The sequence below is a fragment of the Pinus tabuliformis genome, chromosome 2_2 (assembly GCF_031772625.1).
Source record: "Pinus tabuliformis cultivar Carrire ecotype Pingquan chromosome 2_2, CPIR1, whole genome shotgun sequence".
NCBI lineage: Eukaryota > Viridiplantae > Streptophyta > Pinopsida > Pinales > Pinaceae > Pinus > Pinus tabuliformis.
Genome location: NC_142300.1, coordinates 161,296,964 through 161,315,180, shown reverse-complemented (window position 1 = coordinate 161,315,180; position 18,217 = coordinate 161,296,964).

Below are 18,217 nucleotides of genomic sequence, written 5' to 3'. Positions count from 1 at the left end.
AAGAGCACAGAGTAAAGAAACTCAACAGAAAAATGAGAAGTTAAGGGAACGAATCAATGAACTTGAAGCTGAAAAAACAGATATTTGTAAGTGGGCCACTAAATGGTACAACCAAAATAAGGCCCTCAAGGAAAAGTACAAAAGTTTAAAGCATGAGCTCCATGATCAGAAAGATGCCCAAGTGAAGAAGAATGTTGATACATTGTTGAAGGCAGCAGAGGTACAGGCAGGGATAGAGTTCAGAGGAAGCACATCAGGGTTAGCATGAGGACATGCTAATTCATTAAGCCGAGGAGAGATGTTGGTACCATTCCATGACCTCCTTTTTCCTCCTGAAACACATCATTTGCCTACCTTTTTCCTTCATAAATCTCTTAGATCCCCTTGAAATTGATTAGTTAACAGTATTATAGTTGTTAAATGCATTAGAATTGATTTATGAGTTTTATGTTAAAGAAGTAGGGATTTTTTATAAAAAGACTACAGGAAGTTACAACATCTTGTAAATGGTTTATTTTTTGACATATGGCATGACAGGTAAGCTAAAGCAAAGGGTAGGGATGGAAAATAGAATGTATAAGCATGGACGAACACCTATCCTACAGCAGAACCAACACTCGTGAATGCGCAGTTAATGATGGTCAAAGCACATCATGTTGGCGACAAAAGAAGCAATAGCATAGGGTTCTAAACCGATTTAGTTTTGTTCCTTTTTGAAATCGGTTTAGAATGGAAACAACTTAAAAAAAACTATTCCATAACAAAAGCGGCAACAGCCGCATAACGAATGTACATTCGTTCCAAAATGTAAACGGTCTTAGTTTTTAAAAGACATATGTAAACATAGTTATGTGTTGTTGGTTAGTTGTTATCTGTGTATCGTTTTGAAAAATGGAGCTTTTGAACTTAATACCAGAACTCAGTTGCAGTCACGATTTTGTTATTGCGTTGATTCTATAGTTGCTTGAGCGCAGTCCAGTATACTTTTAAAACGCGAACGGGCCCTGCGTGGAACGGGTATACTATCATTTTATTTTATTAGCAACTTCTGTATGCACAGTGATTAGAGTTTGGTTTATGCTTTCGTTGATTTAATTAGCAATTCATATGAGTGATGTTTATGATGGTGGCTTGAAGGATTCATCGCTGAGATTGTTGAACTGTATCCTGTAAGGGATCTGATCTTTCGTTGTCTTTTTAGAGCATCTTCATGAACCCTGTTTCCCATGTATTTGAATTTTAAGTGTGCTTATGATTTCAGTATGTCTCAATCTTTCATGAATGATAAACATTGAATACTGAGTGTTCACTGAACAGGGGTTTTATGCACAGCATCCTCGTAAGGGGATTGAAATCTTGGTTTAAGTAATACACAGTGTTTTTTAGAATAGGTAGATGAATTGAGTGACCTGAGTGTCCAGGTGATAGGGAGCATACCTCAACCTTCCGTAAAGAAGTTCTGTAACCTACCATCACGAACACTTAGTTAGGAATCCTTTATGTCTATAGATTGTAGATGCATGCCTCGAAGTTTACTTATCCTGGTCGATAATAAATATAGCCTAATCTAGCACCCTAGATAGGACACTACAGACCCCATGCCTGAACAGGAGATTTGGGCTCATCAAAAAGGCTCGGACATGGAACCCTGGGGAAAAAATCTGGTTCGGTCGATAGCTGCAGCTCAACCTGCGCAACACCCGCCTCTCTCTAGTAAAAGGCAGCATCCAGCTATCAATGTGGCAGATTTACTGGCTCTAGACTGTCCCCCCCTCTCGTCGGCTACACTGCATCTACTTGGCTCCTGCATGCAGACTTCACCCTCTTTCGACTCCCCCTTACCATACTCCTCGCAACATGCCACTCTAAACCCCGCGCAGGTTTCCCAGCACTTGAACCCACCCTCCTTCTCCTTGGCCCCAACTGGCCCCTCAAATCTGCAGTGCCCTGCTCAATCCTTCATTCATCCTGGCTACTGCAGCTTAAACCCACATTCCCCTATTCGTTCGGGTTGTTTCAGTTCTCCTTTATTGTCTGCCCACCCTACATTATCGGCCCAGCATAGCACCTCGGACCCGTGTCAAAATCTGCTTAAAGAGTACCCAACGGGCCGACGCTCGGACAAACAGAAAAAGGGTCGGTGCCTCAGACCCATAGACTTGGATATTAACCTGACCTTTGGTGAGGACGTCCAAATGGAGGATGCAATGGAGACAACAAGGAAAGTACTGGTTGGTCGAGTCCATGGACAGACCTATACCATGGAAAGATTGCGTCAATGGACTGAGGAGATTTGGGGTTCCCTCCTGAAGGAACTTCCTGCAATAAGGGTCTTAGCCAAAGGTTGGTTCGCTCTACACTTTCATAGAGTGGAGTACACGCAAATGATATTGTCGCAATTCTAGCATATTGAGCTAGCACCAGTCCTATTGAAGCGTTGGGACCCCCTTTTTGATCCAGAGCGTGAACAGCTTGGAGCTGGGCCTATTTGGGTGAGATTGCCTGGTTTACCCATGCAATTTTGGACTCCACAAGTGTTCAAGCATATTGGGGATGCACTGGGAACCTATCTTGAGCACGATCAATCCTACGAAAGAACAGGAATTATGACCATGGCAAGGATCCTAGTACATCTTGATACCAGGGCGGGGGTGGAAGAGAAAATTACTCTACACCGAAGGCACTTCTCACGCAAACAACTACTGGACTATGAAGGTGTCCCATTTCGTTGCAGGCGGTGTCACAAAGTAGGCCATTTATATAAATATTGTCCATTACTCTCTGCGGTGACCTCGGAAAATTCGAAGGGGACGAAACATCAGTCTTCGGTTGAGCAGAGAAAGGGTGATATGAAGCGAGGAGATGGATATAGGAAACAAGGAGAGGTCCCATCAGAAGCAGAGGAAGGTGCTTCAAAGAAGACAAAAAACAGGCGAAAAGTGGTGACCTCACCTCCTCGGACCCGCTCGAAGTCAACAGTGGAAGCAACTTCTATCCCGGGTAATGAGTCTTTTCCCATAACTTCTACACTCTTTTCAGATGTTATGTTTTATGCTCTGCATTGATCTCTGCATCCTCCCTCCTCCTCTTTGGGCTCTATTCCCTCCATTCCTTGCTCCATAATCCCTCCTCCCCCCACTTTCTCCACTACTCCCACCTCCCTAAGGGAGCTTTCCACCCCCCCACCCGTACCTCCTCCCTATCAGGGACGGGCTCTCACCCCTACAACCTTCGATCTCGGCTTCGACGAAAACCTTTGGGGTTGGGACTTTCCCCTAGATGATCCAAAAAAAATAAATCTGCCAAAGGCCATCCATCCAAGATCAAATCAGCCATTAAGTCGGCGGTGGCGGATGTTGCCAGGGGCTGACAGTGCACCATTGAAAGGGCGCTTAGAGAAATTGAACCCTCTATTCCTGTATCCCCATGATTTGGCTCTCCTACAATTGCAGGGGACTAGCCAACCCCAAAAAGAGATTGGCTCTCAAGCGGATAGCACAGGATACCAAACGTGATATCCTCTTCCTACGGGAAACTCTTGGCTCTTCAGACAACATTACAAAAACCCTCCAATCTATTCTGTCGGGTTGGGTTTTTCAGGGTTTGGATGCAAATGGAAAATCGGGTGGCCTAGCAATTGGTATTAATCCCAAAGCTGTCAAGATCAATTTATCCTGGGGAGGTGGGGTTTCTTAGGTATGTACATCTTCGTGGGAGAACTCGGAATCAGAATAAGAGTGATCAATATTTATGCCCCTAACCAGAATAGAATGGCATTTTGGCTTAATTTTTTTGGAACATAATCTTATCACAAATTCTACCATTACTGGAGGGGATTTAAACTTTTCCCTGGGAATGGAGGAATCCTGGGGCCATCATGCTCAAATGGATCCTATCTCGGAGCAAATGAGTACACTACTAGACACTCACAAGCTAGTTGATGTTCCCATGAACAAGAAAGTACCCACTTGGCATAATAGGTGAATGGGGGAAGCTGCTTTGGGATGGAGATTGGACCGATTCCTGATCCATGAAGATCTGCTCCATCACCTCCCCCTGTACAGATAATGGGTAGGCACTGGAGGTTTATCAGATCATCTTCCCATTCTTCTACAAATCACGGGACCAACCAAGAAGCCTCGTCCTCCTTTCAAATTATTTACGAGCTACGTTCAAGAACCAAAATTAATCAACCTTGTGATTGAATACTGGAGATCACAACCTCCGCTGTGGGAATAGAGGATGGCGGAAGATTTCTATGAGAGACTCAAAACTCTCAGGATTAGGACCAAGGAATGGTCAAAGAGGAAGAAAATGAGAGATGAACAGCACCTCATCGATATTGAATTACAGATTGCACAGCTAACGGATGAACAGGGGCTTGGATTCTTATCGGAGGAGACTAAAGTACAATTGAACAATCTAGAGAAACGAAAAATTAAGCTGCTACTTGAAAAAGAAGAACAGTGGAGGTTGAAAAGCAAGGCCATCTGGCTGCAAGTGGGAGATGGCAATACAAATTTATTCCAAAACTTCGCAAACGGTAGAAAGGCCACTAATACTATCTGGCAGTTGCCTAGTGATCCTGATGGTTGGGCCTCAACTCACAAGCAATTAGCCAGATTGGGAACTTCACATTTTAAAAGACAATTTACGGCTCCAACAGACATCAATCTACCAGAGATCATTAATCTGGCAGGGCATTTTCCAAGGTTTGTGGAACCTGATGCAATTGAGGATTTGATCCAACCGGTCACCATGGAGGAACTGGAAGGAACTCTAAAGTGGTTCAAAAAAGATAAGAGTCCGGGACCGGACGGTTGGCCAGTGGAATTTTACTTGGCTTTCCTGGAGCTGTTGGGAAAGGATCTGTTGGCAGTCATCGAAGAGAGTAGAATCAAAGGACATATACATCCTCCCATGAACTACACCTTCATAGCCTTGATTCCCAAGACTGATTCTCCTGCCTCCTTCAACGACTTCAGGCCTATATCCCTCTGCAACTGCCTTTACAAAATCATTGCTAAAATTATTGCAAATCGCATTAAACCCATCCTTTCTAATCATATCTCCCAGGAGCAATTTGCTTTCCTCCACCATCGACACATACAGGAAGCCATTGGTACGGCCCAGGAAGCCTTACACTCCATAAAACACAAGAACCTTAAGGGCATCTCTCTCAAAATTGATCTGTCAAAGGCCTTTGACAAAGTGAATTGGCTTTATCTTAAAATGATCCTTACTCACTTGGGTTTTCCCCCCATCCTCATCTCCTGGATCATGGGTTGCATCTCTACTGTCTCTTTTGCTATCCTTATAAATGGATCGGCCACTTCATCCTTCAATATTGATAGAGGCATTAGGCAGGGATGCCCTCTTTCACCTCTTCTTTTCCTTTTAGTCATGGAAGGACTGAGCAGACTTATAGCAACAGAAAAAAGGAGAGGGGGACTTAGTGGACTAAAAATCATGGAGCATTTCTATCTGACCCATCTACTTTTTGTAGATGATATCCTGATATTTTTGAACGGGAGTGTCTGGGACTCTACCTCACTAAATGCAATTCTGATCCTTTTTTGCAAAGCAACGGGAATGGAGATAAACAGAGAAAAATCATCCATCTCCCTATCAGACTGCACTCTATAGGAATCTCAGCTAGCCATTCAAAAGTTTGCCTTCCAAGAAATTGATCTGATGGGAGGACTCAAATACCTGGGTTTCAGACTTAAACCGGATGGGTACAAGATTGCAAATTGGACCTGGCTCATCACAAAAGTGGAAAAGAGAATCAGCTGCTAGTGTCATAGATTCCTTTCTAGAGCTGGCAGACTTATACTCATAAAATTTGTCCTTGAAGCCACCCCGGTATACTGGATGTCACTTGCCTGGATACCGCGTGGGATACTCCACAGAATTCAACAAATTTGCTGCAAATTCCTCTGGAATGGTAAAAAGGAGGGCAGGACATTTGCCTGGGTAAATTGGAACAAAATTGCCACTCCAAAGAAGTGGGGAGGTTGGGGGCTCAAATTACTCTCGGCCTTTGCTCAAGCCTTGGCGGCCAAACAGGGCTAGCTTCTGTTGAAACATAATAGTCTTTGGGTGGAGGTTATTCATCATAAATACATATGGTCGTCGACCATCACTAACTGGATCAGAGACACATCTTGGAACAAGAGGGGCATTTCAGTGATATGGAGGGCCATTCTCAATGCTATGCCCATTATCAAAGAAGGTTTGCTATGGAAAATTGAAAATGGTGCATCTGTTCGAATTGGTATTGAGCCATGGTCGGGCTGTGGAAACTCCCATAAATTACTAGAAGGTTTGATACATCATCTTAATAGCAGAGGTATAAAGTGCCTTGGACAGATTGGGGACCAGCACAATTCTACTTTTCATTCGCAAGCATGGTTGACTGAACAGAACTGCCATATCCCAAATGAATGGAGTAGATCTTAGCAAAGTCATATACAGGCACTTATAGAATCACATGTCAGATTAAGGAATACAGAGGATGAACTTATATGGGAGCTCTCGAAATCTGGACAATATTCACCAAAACTGGGTTATGATAAAATCATTGCTGATAGAAAACCAGAGGTCTTAAAAAGCTAGTGGGATTCATTATGGAAATTAAAAGCTCCTCCGCGTACCAGATTGCTGATGTGGAACATTTTGGAAAACAAGATCCCCACTGGATCATATCTAAAAAAAGGGGCTTTCTTGGGTCCTACCCGGTGTGTGTTGTGCCTTCAAGAAGAAGAATCGACCCATCATCTCTTCCTTTCTTTTCCTACTACCAGGTGCATCTGGTCACAGGTCATTCAAACTCTTAATTTGAATATAAACTGGTAGGGGGCGGACATCAACTCAGCCTGGGAACACTGGTGGAGCACCTCGGCCACGGACAAACCTCAGAACCTCCCACTACTTTTTTCTTGGCATATTTGGATCAAGAGGAATACTTTTATTTTTGAGGCTAGACCGGTCAACTGGGACCTTATCCATCCTATTATCTGTGCGGCATATGCCGAACAGACCTCATAATATTCGGCAGGAGCAGATTAATAGTACAATTCCTTGGGCCTATTTTGATGGGGCCGCCGAATAGCGTGGCTGTGGGGGAGGCATTTATTTCCACCTATCTGAAACTCATTACTTTTAGATTAGTATGGGTCTGGGGACGGGAACAAATAAACCATGTTGAACTGATATCGCTCTGACTTCTTTTATACTTTGCCATTAAAAAAAACTGCCGAAACTTACAAATTTTTGACGATTCAAAGAATGTGACTGATTGGTTTAACAACACTACTGTTTGTTCTGCATACTCATTGAGGAATATATTGGAAGAAATTGTTTTTTCAAAACATTCTTTGACCAAATATCTATTTCTCATATCTACAGGGAAAGAAATGAAACTGCTGACCGGCTATCAAAAGAAGCGACGCATCGTCCTTTAGGGGAGTGGATGATCGTTGAATTCACACCAGCAGGGACATACCAATATTTTCACAGGCCTTATATCGATGGGGCAATTCAAGGAGGCAGCAGCCTCTAATTTCACAGCATATGAATATGAACTTTTTGCCGAATATATATGTATATAACAACATAATTCTTGTAAATATGGACATCTTCTATGTACAGGAGATACTTTCTGAACACTATTTTGATGGTCATAGTACCAATACTGTACACCCTCCGGGGTATTTCTGTTACTAGTTTTGTTCTTGACAGTGGACGAGTGCCACACTTTCAGCATATGCCTTCGGGCATCTACAGCATGTAATTTCACCTTTGAAATTATGAATTTTCTATTTTGAAAAAAAAAAAACAAAACAAAACAAAATAAAACAAAAAAAACCAAAACAAAAAACAAAAAACTAATGTCTTCAACATCAGATATATATATATATATAGATATATATATATATATATATATATATATATATATATATATATATATATATATACAGACACACACTCTCTAGATCTACAAAGTGTCATAAGGATCAAATCTCTCGATATGCAAACCCCTTTTTGAGTGCAAAAATTGAAGAAAGATTTGATTACTTTTATTGCTTGGTAGATCCAAAATTAAGACGAAACTATGTTGATCATACCACAACTTCATTCAATAAGTAAAAAATAACAAGAAAAACAATAAACCTAGTTATTACCTCCTCATTCACTAATTAAAACTAAATAATGTCTACATTGATATCTAAAAATGATCAGACTAAAGAAAAACAAAAAAACTATTCGATTAATAATAAAATCATTTTACACAACATATTACATTAATAGAACAAAAGTCTTTTTTCAATGGCCTTCAATACCCTTTCCTTCACCTAATCCTTATTCAAGGAAGTCAAATAACCCTTAAACAAACTCTAGACTAATACAACAATATACTAATTTTATAAAGATTACAAAATCATTCTTGACTCAAAATCACCGATTACAATCTAATTGGATGTAAGACAATAATTTAAACGAGAATCTTTGAACTTTGCAAACTTAGTCTATACCGGAAATGCCTTGAACTCTATGGATGAAAGAATCCAGTAACTTCACCAATTACTTTTTATGATTAAGTAACATGTTTTCTTTACTGAAAAGAACTCTATTTTGACTTATATATAAATCTTGGAGTTTTGAACTTCTAGTTAAGTATACAAGTACGAGTCATTTACCAAATTGCTAGATCATGCCACAAGCTACGTGACAGGATCCTTAATTCACTCTACATGGTGCTAAGGTCATACAAATCTTACTTCCTTTCTAATTTCGAGTGCATTTAATGAGTTTAAAGTTAAGGGTTACCTCTTACGTATAATAGGGGTTTGCATCATAAAATATCACAGGTTTATCGTCTCTATTACTTCGATATATAATTATTATTTTTATGTGGTTGGGTAACTAATTGGGGTAATTCATGACATACTCTTGACTTGTAGGGCACAATTGTACCTAAAAGCTCAAATCCCTATCATATTTATTAATAAATGGAGTTGTTTACGAAGGCGAAAGAATTATTGGGTCAAAAAAATTTTAGAGATAGTGTTTGAATTATATTTTTTATGGTGGAAATAGATTCAACTCCATCAAAAACTTCTAGAGCACCTAAAATTATGAAGTTCGATAACTTTTACTTAGATTTACAAAAATCTCTGCCAAATTTTTTAAATATAAATTTCCATAATTTTCAGAAAAAAACATAATCATTAAATTACTGCTAATAAATAGTTTACTTCTGGTTATACATACATAATTAATAAAACATAATCGTTAAATTACTGCTTATAAATAGTTTACTTCTGCTTGTACATACATAATTAATAAAACCAACTTAGTTGGAAAATTTCGAGGTGCAAGGGTTTCAATATATGTAACTGTATATAAGCCAACTTCTCACACCAGATCAATGGATGCACCAACTGTATATAAGCTCCAACGGGCATTCTCAATGGACGCACCCTTCAATAAAAAATAATAAATCTTTGTCAAAGTTGGTGCATCTTGTGCGCTCCGTGTTCGTTTTTGGTGGGTTAAACATCAATATTTTTTAATAAGCGATGCAAACGTAAGGGATTACGAACTCACATTCATTTTTATGCCAGGACTTTTTTTAACATTTTTTATATTGGGGTATTTAGTTGAAATCCGAGAATTTTTTTGGGTTAATCTTGAAGTTTATTTGGTCTTTTTTTAATTGTATATATGAATTTAGTATTTTGAAATATTAGAGTATTTAAACTATGTAGAGTTTACCATTTAAATTTGTAATTTTAATAAAATTTTATAAAATTTTAATTAAAAAAATTACAAAATATATAAATAAATAAAATTAAATTAAAAAGATATCCAAAAATATATAAAGATATATAAATAAATATCTTTCAAATTAATTACATCATTAAAATTTAATCGATATTCAAATTAATTATTCAAATTATTTCATTATGCTAAAATAAGTCTCCAGACATTTACGTATACAATAGGTTAGGGGCTTCATTTTGTTAATGGAACTTGTGCGGTTAGTATTCATTTATAAAAGGCGTTGAGAGGTCAACTAAGTGAACGCCCATTGATATTAAAAGTTTAATTTGTTCAGCCGTCATTGGTGGCCACCCTAAAAGCATAAAGCTTTAAAGATGAATCTGTGATGCTAATATTATATATGGGGATATACAAAATTAAAATTCCATATACAGATTTAGATTTTGATTGTGAATATCCACGGGAAGATGAAATAAAGGGGCATGTAGCCTTTTCAAACTAATAAAAAAGATCAATCCGAATCCAACCATTATAAGAATAAAAAGTAATAAATATAAAAGTTAAAAGATTATAAGAATAAAAAGTAATAAATATAAAAGTTAAAAGATAAGTTAATAAAACTCAACGTTAATCTTATCCTCTCACGGGGAGATGGAGTGCTTTGACTTATATTCATTTTATTTTAAGGTTTAGAGTCCTCTTTGCTCGTAGTTAAGTCTATTAAGAAAAATGCTTTGTTTTAGTGTTCTTTTTTTTAATTTAAAAAATTGGATAATGTTGGCAAAGGTGTTGTATTTGTAACTTATATGTTTAAGCTAGTTTGAGATGGTATTTAAATAGGCTCGTTATAAGTAGATTTTCTCTTTTTATATGTGTAACATTTTTTTTTAAGTGAATTTTTTCTAGTAAGTATTTGATAAAATTTTATATAGTTTTTTTAATAATTTAGTTATGGATGTCTCTACATCTTGTGTGAATTTTGCTTTTTATCTTTTCCAATTTTTAAAGGGTGGTTGCTTTGTGCTTAGTAGTAAAATCATTGTGGTTGCTTTGTGCTTAGTAGCAAAACCATTGTGGTTGCTTTGTGCTTAGTAGCAAAAATATTGGCAATTTGTAAAGCCTCAAATTTATATAGTTAAGTGTGAGGTTAGTTGGGAACACCATCCCTTCAACCCTTAGGCTTTAGTGATCTTCCTCTACTCTAAGCTCCAATGGGAGTTGCCTTAGCTTTCACACATTCTTGCATGAGCCCTTATACCTCAAAAATCAACACAAGAGCACCATAATCCATGCATGTAGGATTTAAACTAGGTACCCCCTTAACTCCTCTAACATACATATGTTATTTAGTTGTACCACTCTCAAAAAAATTTCCTAGGGCAATGTGAATACAGAACCACAAAGTTATCAAGGTAGCAACAAAGTCACCTACATCCATTGTGCAGGTAGGTAAAATGGCTAAAAGCTATTCATTTCCATGATGTTACCTAGGTCCTCCCTTGTACCAACTGCATCATCTCACTACATGATAGTATGTGATTGAACTTAATCCAACTCTTCTAGAATGGGTCTAACATCTTATCATCTCCTCTCTCACATGAATTACACTCATATTATCTCCACTTGCAATAATGAGTGTGTTAGAGACACACACCCCTATCAACCCATTTGAGGGTTAGTCATTATTCATGAACCAATTGAGTTTTCAAGTATTTATTCTTCATTACCAATTTAGATTCAATCATAATGAATCATGTGTTTGAACCATTATTTAATACCTATTGTAGTGCACCCTCTTACACCAATGTCCTTAACACCCTTGTACCAACTGCAACATCTCACTGCATGCTAGTATGTGCCTAAACTTGATCCAACTATTCTAGAATGAGTCTAGCCTCTTATTATCTTATCATCTCCTCTCTCACATGAATCCCACCCATACTATCTCCACTTGCAACAATGAGTGTGTTAGCGACAAACATCCATGTCAACCCGTTTGAGGGTTAGCTACCATTCTTGAATCAATTGAGTTGCCAAATATTTATTTTTCTCTACGAATTTAAATTCAACCATAATGAATAAAGTGTTGAACCATTCTCTAATTCCAAATGTACTGCACCCTTTTACACCAATATCCTTAGCACCCAAAATTTCATCAGTTTTGTTGAAATAAGTTATTAGTTTAGATGCTTGACATTCTTTCACGCTGAGTTGGATGATGAATTGTCACCTTACAAGCTTATTGTTTCCCAATGTGGAAATGTTGAATTTCTAGTAAACTTGGGAAGGAGTGGGTGAATTCATCAACATGTGTCCCACTTTTTAGTGAAATGTGGCAATGGAAATTTAACCTTTTACATATTTTTAATAAATTGAAGTCCTCGAAACTCATATATACCTTGTGAATTTTGACATACAATAAAAAATATTTTATAGGGAATTGATTTGTCTTTTTAATGACAATTTTCCAAAAAATATTAATGTCATTTAATGTGTGAAATTTGCATTTAATTTAACAAAGCGATTTTTTCTTACAAAACTTGATTCAGTGTTATCTATATATATGTGTGTGTGTGTGTGTGTGTGTGTGTGTGTGTGTGTGTGTGTGTGTGTCTATGTTCATATTCAAGGATCAACACCATTCAACAAAAAGGTTCAAAGCGATTATAACAATATATTCAATATGAGCTCAACATCTTACTTGCAAGAATTCAATATTGGTGGGGAGGATAACGATCATTCCTCCAACCCATGGGGCTTTGAATTGATGGTGAATGACTTTATTGTTAAGGCACTCCTTGTAGAAAAGTCACTAGTTCAAATCCTCCCATGGGTTAGCCAACAAAAGAAAAAGATCAAGCATTCCTCCCAACCACCTGAGACAAACCCAATTCATGTGCTCAAAAAACAAGGATACACTCATTATGAGCTCCACATGTCACTTGTGAGAATTGAACCTAAAGTAGAGAATAAAAACATTTCTCCAAACTACCCAATTTTATATATATATAAAATGTGATGAATCTTGCTTTTTCATTTTTATACATTTTTATGTTATTAACCTATTTCTTTTTGCTTAAGCAAGAGACAGTCCTTCTATTAACTTAGGTAAAAAATATTTTACATAGGTTACAACAGATGCACAGAGGCACAAACTCCCACAAAGGGAGAGTGAAAATACCCAAAGTACCCATAAAACCCTCCAAAAATCAAACAGAAACAAGGCCTACACTGCCCTGGAACCAAAAGCGGGCAAGTGGTCCAAAGTCTGCTACCCAAAACCCACCAGTGACCTGTCTTCTAATAACCCGATGGTTAAAATTCAACCCGCACAGAGGCAAAGCCCACAGAAAAGCCCTTAAGTTTCATGATCAACGCTGACCGTTGATCTTCTCCTTCTGATTCAACGGCTGGTGTCCGTATCTCGCAGCTTACAAGCCCGCTGAATACCATGTGATAAAGGCGGTTTGCCTTTTCGGTCCTCCACCACGTGTTGCTTCCTGAGTGGAATCACTGGCTTTTCATTAAAACAGTCTTTGGTTTGGATGGCGCCCGATGAAGGTGGTAAACCATTAGTGGTTTTATCCTTTCGGGCCCACCAACTTGCACACCAAAAGGTGGTCGTTGATCTTCCCTCTCCGGATCTGATGGCCACAAACCAAATTGGATCGCACATATGCTCGCAACCTACCCAGCGATGAAGGCGGTAATCACGGTTCATCCACCTCCACGCATCGCTTACTGAATGGCATCACTTGTCCTCCGAGAAAACCTCTCTCGGGTCAGAGGGCGCTCGAAGCCGGTGGTATATCTCGAGCAGTTTTTGACCTTAGTAATCTCTTCCTTTGACCTCCCACGCATTGCCCGAGGAGGACATAGCCGAAAGGGTGACCTCTGTGGCATTCGTCTCCCATGGAATCACTTCTCATGTGATCAGATATCTTCTGCCTCGATTATTGCCTTTTTTTCTAGAAAAGCGCCCTTAGAAAACCGACAGTGCATATCCTCTGATAAGCCGTCCGAAGTGAACTTATTCATCGTTGTCATGGAGTAAAATTCTTTCTTTTTATTTTTACTGATACTGTTGTCTGTTGTTGAGGGCCCGGGATGAGCATTCCTCCTTCAGCCTGTCATCCGTTACCTCCTCCCACTAGTAGCACAAGTCGATATGCTTGTTTCGAACCCCCTTATTAGCAAGACAATCTACAACTTTGTTGGCTTCCCTGCAGACATGCACCAACCTAAGAGTTCTCAGCATTCTTAGGTGTGATTGGATTTTTTGGTAGACTTGCAGAAGTCACCAGTGTACTGAGATTTTCTCTGGTGCAACGCCAACATTTATCCGCTTCATTGTATTAATGACTAATTTAGAGTCAGCCTCAATGATGACATTGTGAATGTTGTACTTGATCAGTATTTCCAAGCATAATTCCATCGCCATGAGCTCAGCCATATTGTTGGATGCTTTTCCTAGATAACTGTGGAAGATGACTTGTATGTTTCATCCTCATCCCAGATTCCCTTTTGAGGCCCCATCTATGTTAAATTTTAAAAAACCATGTGAAGGGGGTTGCCAAAAATCCTTTTATGCTTAGGTATTCTTGTTGATCTGCATAGAACATTGAGGGAGATTAACCTTGAGCTCTAACTTCTCCAGGATTCTGGCCTCTCTTTATCCTATAGGTTTACCAGTAGCGACACCTCCCAGGATATGAACAGTCTCTTTGAGTTGTTTAAGGATTAGCTTTAGGATGTTGCTCACCGAGCTCGCCTTATCCTTGAAAATCACGTTGTTGCGCTCCTTCTAAACATTCCAGATTATGAACCCTAGGGTTAGCGCCTAGGTGGAGTTAATGATCTCATTATCCGAAAAAAAAATCCGCCAATTTTTCAAAGTAGCAATGATGTCATTTACATATTTGTCTGTTTGCTCGAAGACTTCTCCAACCCAATTCCAAAGTATTGTAGTGAATGTGCATCTATTTAGGAGATGGTTAGTAGTTTCTCCGTATTGTCCACGTAGGTGACATCTTGAGGGGCCAACAAAGCCTCTTTTCCTTAGGTTATCCCATGTCAGAATCTTGCCCTGTTGGACCAGCCAATTGAACAGTTTGACTTTCATCCAATGAGGATTATCCCAGAGTTATTTCCACGTCTTATTATTGTTTGGAAAGTTAAGCCCTGAATATATCCTTTTAGCCTCCTTAAGGGTGAAGAGACCTGCCTTGTTCTTTCCCCATCTTAATTGATCGTCCAAGGTTGAGTTTAAGATGTGGCTCTTTTCTAAAAGACCTTTAAGGGCTATAGCTTGAGTATGCATCATGCCCATTCCACTATAATCTGGAAGTTTCCATCTTCTCCATTTCCCATTGTTCCTTGATTGGTCCCAATAGTCACTTACCCTCCTTAATCCTTTATTGATGGTATTAGTGTGAATTTTTGCTAATTCTTCACTTCAGAGATTGTCCTCCTACTACCAATTATCCTCCCAGAATGAGGCCAGATTTCCATTTCTGATCTCCCAGAAACCATGATTTTGGACTGAGGCCCTGTTCTCATGCCCTATTCCAAATTGAAGAACCTTTTACTTGTCCTGTCATTCTTATGAGGTTCTTCTCTTGCCAATCTCTTGCATACTTTTGCTTCCATAGTTTTGCTCAGGGGGTTTGTATTTCCTTTAGCCATCTCCACCAGATTTTGGCTCCAAGAATTCTGTTAAGAATTCCTGGGTCATGAAGACCCAAGCCACCATGGGACTTTGGTTTGCATATCCTGTCCCATGCCACTAGGGCCCATTACTTCTTTTCTTCACCTTTCCCCCAGAGAAAGTCTCTCTGAATTTTTCTTATATTAGTAATAACACCAGTTAGTGCCCGAATGGCTGATAGCATATAGATAGGGATACTTTGGAGGATAGCCTTAGTTAGAATCATCCTCCCTGCTAGATTTATGGTTGTATTTATCCATTTGCTAATCTTATCTTTTAGCTTATTTAGAACAGGCTCCCAGATTTCCTTGTGTAGTGGTTTGTCGGTGAGGGGAAATCCTAGGTATTTCGCGGGCAATGACTCTCTTTGAAATCCCAAAATTATGGAAAGATTTCTTTGTATTGAAATATCTGTATTGAAAAAGAAAATTTTTGATTTAGTAAGACTTACCTCTGTGCCTGCTGCCATAGCAAACTCACTCAGAATCTGCTTAAATGCTTTGGCTTCCTTGACAGTGGGTGTGCCTTGAAGCATAGTATCATCCACAAATTGTTGATGTGTCGTTGTGTCATCACCTTGAGTGAGTCTCAGAACCTGAATTCTCCCTTCCTCCTTAGCAGCTCGGATTGCTCTCCCTAACCATTCCATCATTAGAATGAAAAGGAATGGAGAAAGAGGATCGCCTTGCCTGTTATAGACATTTTTGTGCCTTGCAGCTCCAAGCATGAAATGTCCATAAACCAAGGGATCCTAAGTCCCTAAAAGTGTTGTTCCGACCCCTAAAGGAACAAGGTCAACAAATTACAGCTTCTCCCAGAAGTTCTCCACCAGAAACTGCTCAGAATCAGTCAAATCAGGATCATTTCAGCTGCTCCACTGGCTAGCTGCGTTGCATAGCACCTAAATACACTAGCTAGGTGCATTGCAACGCACCTAAATGCACTATCAGGGTGCGTTGAGCAGGAAATGACAAATGGCAGTGCCATTCCGCGAGGTGGAAAGACAATGGAAGCTTCCAGAATCTTCTCCAATGACACTTGCCTCACTGAGTTCGACCAAGGATGAGTAAGAGGCTCTCAGTCTCCAAGTGGAAGCAAGAACTGACAGAGAGAAGACACTAGTCAAATCATAAGCTGACTCATCCTCCTTGCATACATCTATATATGGATCCCTCATCCCAGAGATCCAGAGGCTGGAATTTTGTGCATTGCAAGGAATTGTTGTTGGTTTTGAGATAGAGATCAGAGTATTGGGTGATTTATGCTTTGTTGGAGGTGAAGAAGGGGCTTCTTTGATGGGAGGTTGATGCTGGATCAGGAATCATCGGTTGTAACTCCTCCTGGATCTTCTTGTTATATCAATAAAACTATTTGAGTTTCTCCTACATGCTTGTGTATCATTGATGCTTGTTACATTTGTATGTTTAGCTTAAATCTGATCCTAAGCTTTTTATGAATATAGATCCATGTCTTTGTGTAGTTTTCTTCTTCTGTGATCTTACAGGAACTTGGTGAAGCTGGGAAAGTAAGGGAGCAGGTAGCTGGAAGCTGTCAAAGAAGAGAGGGATTGTATCAAAGGATTAGCGCAAGACACAGGTCGGTTCTTTCTATCCCCCTCTATCTTTAATTCATAAAGGAAATACAAAAGTAGTTTTCTCTGTTTGTTTCTAAGGCAGCTGTCACACCTTAGTGGGATAGAGCAGTTCTAAATAGACACTTTTCCCGGTAACAAAATGGCGACTCCGCTGGGGAAGATTGTCTAATTAGTTTGTTTGTGCATCTTTTTGTTGTTTGTTTCATAAACTTTTAAGTAGCATTCGAACTGCATTTGCCATAGCAAATGCAAAGTAGACATCTGCTACTTCAATCCATTCACTGGATCTGTTTATGATTTGAACAGCTGATTCACAAATGATCTGATTGCCCTTTGTGATAGCTCTTAGACCCTCCTTAGATCTACCCTCTGATCGTGCATTACTGATTGCTTTTACTCGGCCAAAAACCAAAGACTAAACTGTAAACCGTGACCCAGAACCCAGATAGAATTCTCGTTTCTGCCCCAGTGCAGGTACTGTGAAGAGTTCCTGCATTTCAGCGCAGTTCCCAAGAAGGCAACCTGCGCTGCAATCCAGTTTCTCTGTGCTACAGGTGCGCTGATCAGACTAGCCCTATGCAGCTGAGGTTCTTGTGCTTCATTCTTTCCAGTTTTGTCTCTGATTTTTGCAGCTTGTGATCAGCGTATGTGTCTGTTTAAAAACCCCTTTTCCTTGCGGTAATTCCGCCTCCTTTGTACAAAAGAACTGTAGATGTTTTTATGTGTTTGTTGAGTCGTTTATAGTTTTCCATTGAAAAAGTAGAATAGTCGTACTGTCGTCCTTTGATTTAGATCTGTCGCAAGTGTCGATTTCGATCATAGGAGAAATTTTGATTGTTGTTGATGGTCGACTATACTTTTACTTTTGCCTTTGGTCTGAATTTATGTTTTTCTAGTGTCAAAAACGAGTTTTTATTTCAAAATCGTAAAGCGTCGTAATCGTCTTTATCTTTTGATTTCGAAAAGAAGCTTGTTTGTGTTTTTCGCTTGAAAGCAAATTCAGATTTGTACATCAACTTTCTTTTTAGCAACAATATTAAGAAAGTCGAAAACAAATACATGCACATGTGCATTTGCATATTAACAGTCTGTTTGGCTTGATTTAGGAAAGTGCATTTACAGTGTGC